The sequence below is a fragment of the Cavia porcellus genome, unplaced genomic scaffold, assembly GCF_034190915.1.
Source record: "Cavia porcellus strain 051 isolate PalLab524CR breed Dunkin Hartley unplaced genomic scaffold, mCavPor4.1 scaffold_7, whole genome shotgun sequence".
Taxonomy (NCBI): Eukaryota; Metazoa; Chordata; class Mammalia; order Rodentia; family Caviidae; genus Cavia; species Cavia porcellus.
In genome coordinates, this window is record NW_026947490.1 from 26,975,947 (window position 1) to 26,983,684 (window position 7,738).

The window sequence follows — 7,738 nt, forward strand, 5'->3', positions numbered from 1 at the left end:
GTATTTTTATACAATGGATTACTACTCACTATAAAGAATGATCACATTGAGATATTTACAAATCAATGGATAACTGTACATCTATATGCTTATCTAAGCCTAGAACTTCACCTAAAGATTTTACAAGAATTGATCTCAGTATGTGTCATAGTGTGAACAACTACACTGAAAAAAATGGAACACCATGGTAGCCATTGGTGATTTGCTACCTTTTTGGATCAAAAGCCAATAATGCTTTTGTTCTTGGTTTTGATTGGTTTTAGTGTGTTTTCCATAATTTGATTCCAATATATATGAAAATATGGACTGCTATTTTGAAGAAAACAAGAGACACTATGGTAACCATTATGGATTTCCTAGTGTCTGGTTTTGAAAGTCCTTAAGGCTCTCACTCTCATGTTTTCATTGCTCTTATACTATTTTGATGTGTATTAACTTATTGTTTGTGCAAGTATGGAGAACTATTTTGAAATAAGCAGGAGACACTGTGGTAGCTACTGTTAATTTCCTGCTATGTTCTTCTGAAATCCTGTGTTATTTTCATTGCTTTACTCTGCTCTTCATTGTTCTCTTTTGCTTTCTTTCATTTCATGCTCTTTAAAGTGAAAAAACAGGAAGAGTACGGCATTTGAAAGGGAGTAAGGGAGTACGGAAAAAGAGGAATCAAGATATGTCATGTACAGGTAAAAATCCCATATGATAAATGTCATTATGTATACCCAAATTTTACTTAAACTGTATGAAGAATGAAAAAGAAGACAGAATCACCACAACAAGTTATTTGACTCTTTGAAGTGTTTCCCAACACCAGAGATCTCATTCATCAGAGCCTGCACACATATGAAGCCATGCTTAACAAGGTTGAGCAATCAATGAATTGTGTGTAAATGTGTAGTTTGCATCTTAATGATTTTGCCATGGTGACACTTGTATATTAGTCATTTACTGAGTGTGTATTTGGGTGCCCCCATTCAACATATGTTTCCACAATGCTCAGCATGTGAATTGAATCTTTGTTGAGTTTAACAAAGGTAACATTGAAGATTTTGTGTAGACAAAGAAGCTGCAACACCTTGTGGGCCCTTGGTTCACATCATTGGTTCTCTCGGTCTGGATGACAAATGCCAGTTTGACTTGTGTGGGTACATAGATGTTGCCAAGGTATCTTGTTGTTACCTCAGCCTTTTGAATCTCAGTTTTGTATATTTGTCTATACTCCTTTTGACAGTGCATGTTTCTTTCACAGATGAGTTTCCTTCTTGCCATTTGAAGCATCCTGTGGGCAGACTTCTTTCCCTGAAACTTTATCTGCAGCCTGGTGAAATGTGTTCATTCTTTCTTAAAGGTTTCTGACACAGCAAGAACCTTCTTTCACATCTCTTTGACACCTTCTAGGGTTCCAGCTGGAAGAGAGGATGCATGTTTATTTGGTGAAAAATGTCATGGTTCAGCATTTAAAATTCAAATGGTGCCTATATGTATTTAAAAATATAATTTGTGTTTCTGAGTGTTCCTTAAATTTTTGCTTGTCAGAACTCAAAACACAACCATATCCAAGTGGCACATAATTTTCCTCTTATTGAGACACTAGGAATAATCTTCTCTTGCCAGAAATAAGTTGTGTAGTTGTAGTCACTGGATACTGTAGGAGAATAGATCATTCTCGTTGTAAACCAGTAAAGCTGGGAAAATAGTTTATTATTTTTTACCAGCAAAAAAAGGACCCTACAATTGTTAAGTGTTCTTTTCTAAGAACTAATGAAATTAGTGGTTCAGTCTTCTTAGCTACCTTATGTATATCTACAAGTATATATCTTTTTTCTTTTCATTCTTTTCTACTTTTCTGTGTCTGAGACATTTTCCCCTTTTGAATGGTATCTGCCCCTTTCTCAATATTTATTGAAGATTTTGCATCTTATTTACTGTTTCAGTTTCTTACACTAGGAAGCTAATATGATATTATGTGTGTGAGTCTGACTTATTGCACTTATGCGTAATGTCTTAAGGTTACTTAATTTACCTATAAAAGCCTCAATTCAATTTTTCTATGTAGCTGAGGGGCACTGCATTATACACAAATACCGCATCTTTTTAATCCATTCTTCAGTTGAAAGACATGGGGTTGCTTCCAAGATTAGGCTGTTGCAAACTGTGCTACTAAAACCATGTGTGCACATATATCACATGTTAATTCTTTGTGGATCTACCCATAGCAAGATCACTGGGTCAAATGGAATCTCTAATCCTTGCTTCTAAAGGAGTCTCCACATTGATTTCCACAGTGGTTACACCAGTTAATACTCCCATCAACATTAAGAAATGTTGTTTCTTCGCCACGTCCCCTACAGCATTTGCTGTTGGTTGATTTCTTGATCCTGGGCAGTGTCTTTGGAATGGGAAGGAATCTCAGCGTTGTTGTAATTTTTGTTTCACTAAGGAGAAATGATGCTCACATTTTCATATATTTATTTGCTATTTCTATTGCTTTATCTGAGAAGTCTGTATTCATCTTAGATGCTGCTTTTTGGGTTGGTTCTTTGAGATTTCTGATTTGAGTTTTAAAAATTCTTTCTATATTCTGGGTAGAGGTCCTTTGTTTGAGAAACAGGTGACTAATATTTTTTCTGATGCTTGGATTTTCTTCTCACTATTGGAGATTTATTTTGACAGGCAATTTTTTTTTTTGTCTTTTTCCTTTTTATCGGTACCAGGGATCGAACTCACGACTGCCTGCTTGCAAGGCAGGCGCTTATGCCGCTGAGCTAAATCCCCAGCAACAGGCAAATTTTTTTAAAAAGATGAAATTCCAGTTTCTGATTCTGGGAAATATTTCTTGTGCACTTTGATTTTTTAATGACTTCTCTGCCTACTCCTATGTTATCAAGAATTTTACTTCATTTGTCTTCCGGAAGTTTGTTTCTGTTGTTGTTTCTCTATTTTTTGTCTCCACTGTTTACCCTGCTTGGTGGTCATGAGTTTCTTGAGTTGTTGTTTGTCCTAGAAATACCTTATTTCTCACAAAACTTTGATAATTTTGCAGGGCACATTGATCTGGATTGGAAATTTTTTTCTTTCAGGCCTTGAAATACTTCACTCCATGTGCTTCGCTACCTATATGCCACTGCCTGCCCCTGGTTGGGTGGAGTCTGGCAAGTCTAGAATAGGAGATACCTTTGGAGTATGATGTTTGAGCCTTGATTCTCCATATATTTATTTTAAAAGGTTGACTTCATAGAAGCAGAGGAAACCACATTAATAACCAGGAGCATGGGATACAAAGAGGAGAGAGTGAAAGTCTCATTTGTGTGATGATGCCATATGTTAGGAAGAATCTCCTCTGTTCTTTAGCCCAACAAAAAATATATGGTGGAATAGAGTTAAATTGGTATTACCAGATACATGTTTGGAAGGTTTCTAAGTGTCCCAGCAAAAGGCAATGGAAGATATCTGAGGTGATGTTTGAACCAATTATGATTATCTGATCAGAATATTTTGCATATGTGTATTGAAATGTATCACTGATCTCCATGAACATGTATAAAAGAACTGTTAATTAAAAGGAAATATGTGAGTCTAGCTTTTCAAAAAATCTTACATAGGGTTTTAAATGAAAGAGGTAACATACATGAAGTATTCAGGGTTATCTGATCCTAGGAATAGACCTACATATCTTAATTTTAGAAGAATCTATTTTTGATTCATCAGCATTATTGGCAATATTATTTCAAAGAATCTTTCTGAAAAATATAGAATAGCTTATTTTGTAGCATTTTTAACCTCTAAAATGTGTCAGCAAATTTGAAATGAAAAATTGCTTGCACAGCAAAGTGAGTGCATCGCACTGAGAGATCCCTGTACTGAGTTTTGGGGCTCATGAAAGAGAAATGTAGTTGAAACACACTACAGGAGACAAGCTCATTTCCACTGAGAAAGCATATGCATGTATTCACTAGGGTCAGCCTCCTTGTTTAGGCTGATGCTGAGGATGTGGCAATTTTCATCTGCTGTGTGAAACTTTCAACAGCTTTCTTGATCCTAAAGTTTACTTTTTTGGTGCCACTCCACTTGGGAAAATATATGTCCTCAAACCATGACTTGATACTCTTATATTGTCACACTTATACATTCATTAGAAGATTGAGTTTGCATCTGGGGAGCCATTTGTTTCACCTCTGGGTGCATCAAAATGGAACAATAAACAAGGTTACTGAGACAGAGGGTTAATGATGATTGATGTCCATTGGGAGCAGGCAGATTCTCACTCCAGCACTGATACAGCCACTGCCGCTTACATACAGTCTTTTCAGGAGACTCCCTGACCCAGGGAAGCCAGCTGCCCTGACTGAGGATCCCACACACTGAGCACTTAGGGTGAGAGAGAGATACAAGGATATCATCCACATTCCCGTTTCCCTATCTATGCTTCTGTGGAGTTTTCCATGCTTCAGATTTCCCTTTCTAATATCTCTTTCTTTGTTAATGTTCCTAAAAATTCTTCTACAAATTTTATTGATAGTGCTTCTGCTTTTTCTATGATTTATTATTTTCACTCTTTTAATTGTTTTACTATGAATACGTGTTGTATACTCAAAATCTGTCATTGTTGTCATTGAATTTTGCTTAAATAATAGCACACTTTCTTGTATGTACATTGACCTATTAACATAACATTAATATTTGCAAAATTCTTTTGATTCCAAGTGAAATTTACATCTGTAACTTTGTATGATGTTATTAATGTTATTTTCTTAATTTCCAATACCTCAATCAACATTTACTTGTGGTTCAAATATTTACATTCAATATTTTAATTCCCAATATTTTAAACTCTATGTAATGTCATAAGTATGGATTTTTACTTTCTTGTATGTCTTACTGGTCTATATATGCATCATCTACTCTATATTTGTGACTTCTTCAGAGTAGAATGAGGTCAGTCATGGTGGTATGAATGTAGACTCTGTAACCATTTCCAATTGATGAACATTTTTTTACAATGCTGAGGCATGATCATTCTGTTTAATGCTATGCTCCCTAAGTGGAGGCTTCACACGTTTCATCATACATTAATTTTGTAGCTGACTTTATTTTATGCTACTTAAATTTTGTAGTTCTATTTGATTTTCTTATATTTGGTTACTGCACGTTAATTTTATGTAGTACTAGGATTTATTTTTCAGGTAAGCTGTGTACATGTACCTAACATATTCTACACTCCAGTTTTTCCTTTTTCTGGTTATTCCTTTCCAGAAATGCTGTCATTCTTGGGTGGTAATTTGAAATTAATTTTTCATGGAAAAGAGATAGATAAGTGTTATTGTTTTGACATTGCTCCTAATAGCCTTAACAATTTCTGAAGCAACCAATGACTTAGTATTTTTGCTCATCAAACTTTCTATATGGTCAGGCTGGTGTTAGCTTCTTCCAATTACTTTGGATTATGCTCTTGTTAATCATAGTAAGGTCTGTGTAAAATCAAGAGGAGAGACATAAAGAAAACATGGATCTTTGCTTGCATCATTTTTCCAAATTCAAGAAAATCTCTTTTTTTGTTTTTTTTTTTGTTATTTTTAATTTTATTTAAAAGGAAAAAGAGAAAAACACAAAATCTCTTAATCCTTAAGTACAAGTAATATTTTACCTAAATTTTTGATACTATATCAGACCAACAAATCACTTTCTGTTTCTTAGTAAAATTCATTCTAATATATGTTATGTTTTATCATGTATGATTCATCAGTTGGAGTGATTATATATACTATTTTCTGGTTATAATGTTAAAACTCACGTCTTTGGATATTGTCTTCCTCAGTTGCTTTGATCGTCCATTTTTGGGTTCATTTTGAGAAATATTTTGGGCAGATAATTCTCTTTTTATATATGCAAATAGATATTAGTTTTTAACTGAAAGAGAAAAAACAATACAAACAATGATACAGAATTTCAATACAAGGGAAATTAATATTAGCAAGGGTTAATGTATTGCATATTGTTATCTTCAAAGTACTTGCTCAGATTTAAAGATATCGACATACATAATAGATCAACAGTATGAACACAAACAATTTTATCCAATGAATTAAAATAAGTAAGTGGAATTAGTATCTTAGGTTTTAAATATTTATATATATTCTTTCTTTTCTTTTCCTTATTTTCTCTTTCACCCATGCCAGTTGTTATTTGCTGTTGAACACTTTCTTTCCGTGTCAAAACATCTATTTTAAATGCTGGGTTTTTTTTACTTTTTCAGTTTCTTAGAGTACAGAAACCATATGATGTCTACACATGCCACTTTGATTTCTTTAGCTTATGAGTATAGCCACTAGTTGCATCCATTTAGCAAAAAACACGAACAAGCCAAACAAACAAAAAACAAAACATCCTGGAATTCATCCTGCTCTACGGCAGAGTAAAAATCCATTATATTAAAATTTAATAACTTTTGTATCCATTCCTCTGTTTATAGGCATTTGGGCTGTTTCTAAAATTTAGCTATTACAAACTGAGCTGTTATGAACATGGGATGTGCATATGTCACTATGTACAAAGTTTTTACTTTTTCTAAATTGATACCCAGCAGTAAAATGCAAAATAGCTGAGTAAATGGGACTTGTAGTCGTAGTATGTTTGAGGAATTTCTAAATCAATTTGCTAGTGTTTACAGCTCTGTCCCCTCCTACCAATGGTGGAGATGTATTTTTTGCCCCAAGTCTCCTCCAGTATTTGTTATTTCTTGACTTCTTGATGATAGCCATTCTTTCTGGAGTGAGGAGGACCCTCAGCATTATCTTAATTTGCATGTCTCAAATGATCAATGAATATTTCATGCTCTTTCAGAATATGAGATACTGAGTGCCTTGGAGTCCTTTCTGCATCTTCCAGTCTGATCTGATCCTAAGGTCCATTTTGTTGCTGGTAGCATAATTTTTGAAACAGTGTCTTCAGAGTATATTTTCAAGAAAGGGATTCTCATAGGTGGTACTAACGGTTTTCTGGAATTCTGCAGAGTCCTTTGGGGATTTCATGCCTTTCACTACTAACTGTATGAATTTTGAGTGTTTTCATTCTTGTGTTTTATAAAATTGTTTTATGGTTGCTTGTCTGTTGGCTTCTTGCTCTTGGTGTTCCTTGATCTGAAGTCCCCCTCATATCTTTGTAAAAATACCTCATTGCATTTTGGAGAGTTGGCTTCCTTATCATGAATTTATTCATTTGTTCTTTCTCATGGAAGTGTCTTATTTCTCCAGTGACTTAGAAAGTTAATTTTTTCTTTTACATCAATCTTGATTGTAGCTTGTTTTATTTTTAGGGCATGAAATACTTTACTCTAAGGTCTCTTTGACTTGAAAAATATGGAACACAATGAATTTTACTGTCATTCTTGTGCACTGGCCATGGTAATCTCTGTGTAGTTTCAATTGTATATCTATGCTGCCAAGTGGAACACCTAAATCTCCTCCCTTATTTCTGATTTTATTTTACTCCTAACACTTTTGATTTTTTACTATATGTCTTACTGTTCCTAGAATTTTCATTGTTTTAAATTCATTGTTTAGTTCGTGTTTGCATTTCTTATATGGGTTTATATAGGCACAAAGCACGACTTAATGCAATTTATCTTCTCTACCTCTCTATTTCCCTAGTATCATCTTTTATGTCTGGTACCACAGATTGAATTCATGACCCTGCAGTTGCCAGGCAGGTTCTCACACTGCTGAGCTAAATCCTGGCCCTCCCC

The 7,738-nt window shown here is 34.4% G+C and overlaps 1 pseudogene; it reads right to left on the minus strand.

Annotated features, from left to right (window-relative positions):
- Positions 1-7,346: 7,346 nt before the first annotated feature.
- Positions 7,347-7,447, minus strand: LOC111755556 (U6 spliceosomal RNA; annotated as a pseudogene).
- Positions 7,448-7,738: the final 291 nt, after the last annotated feature.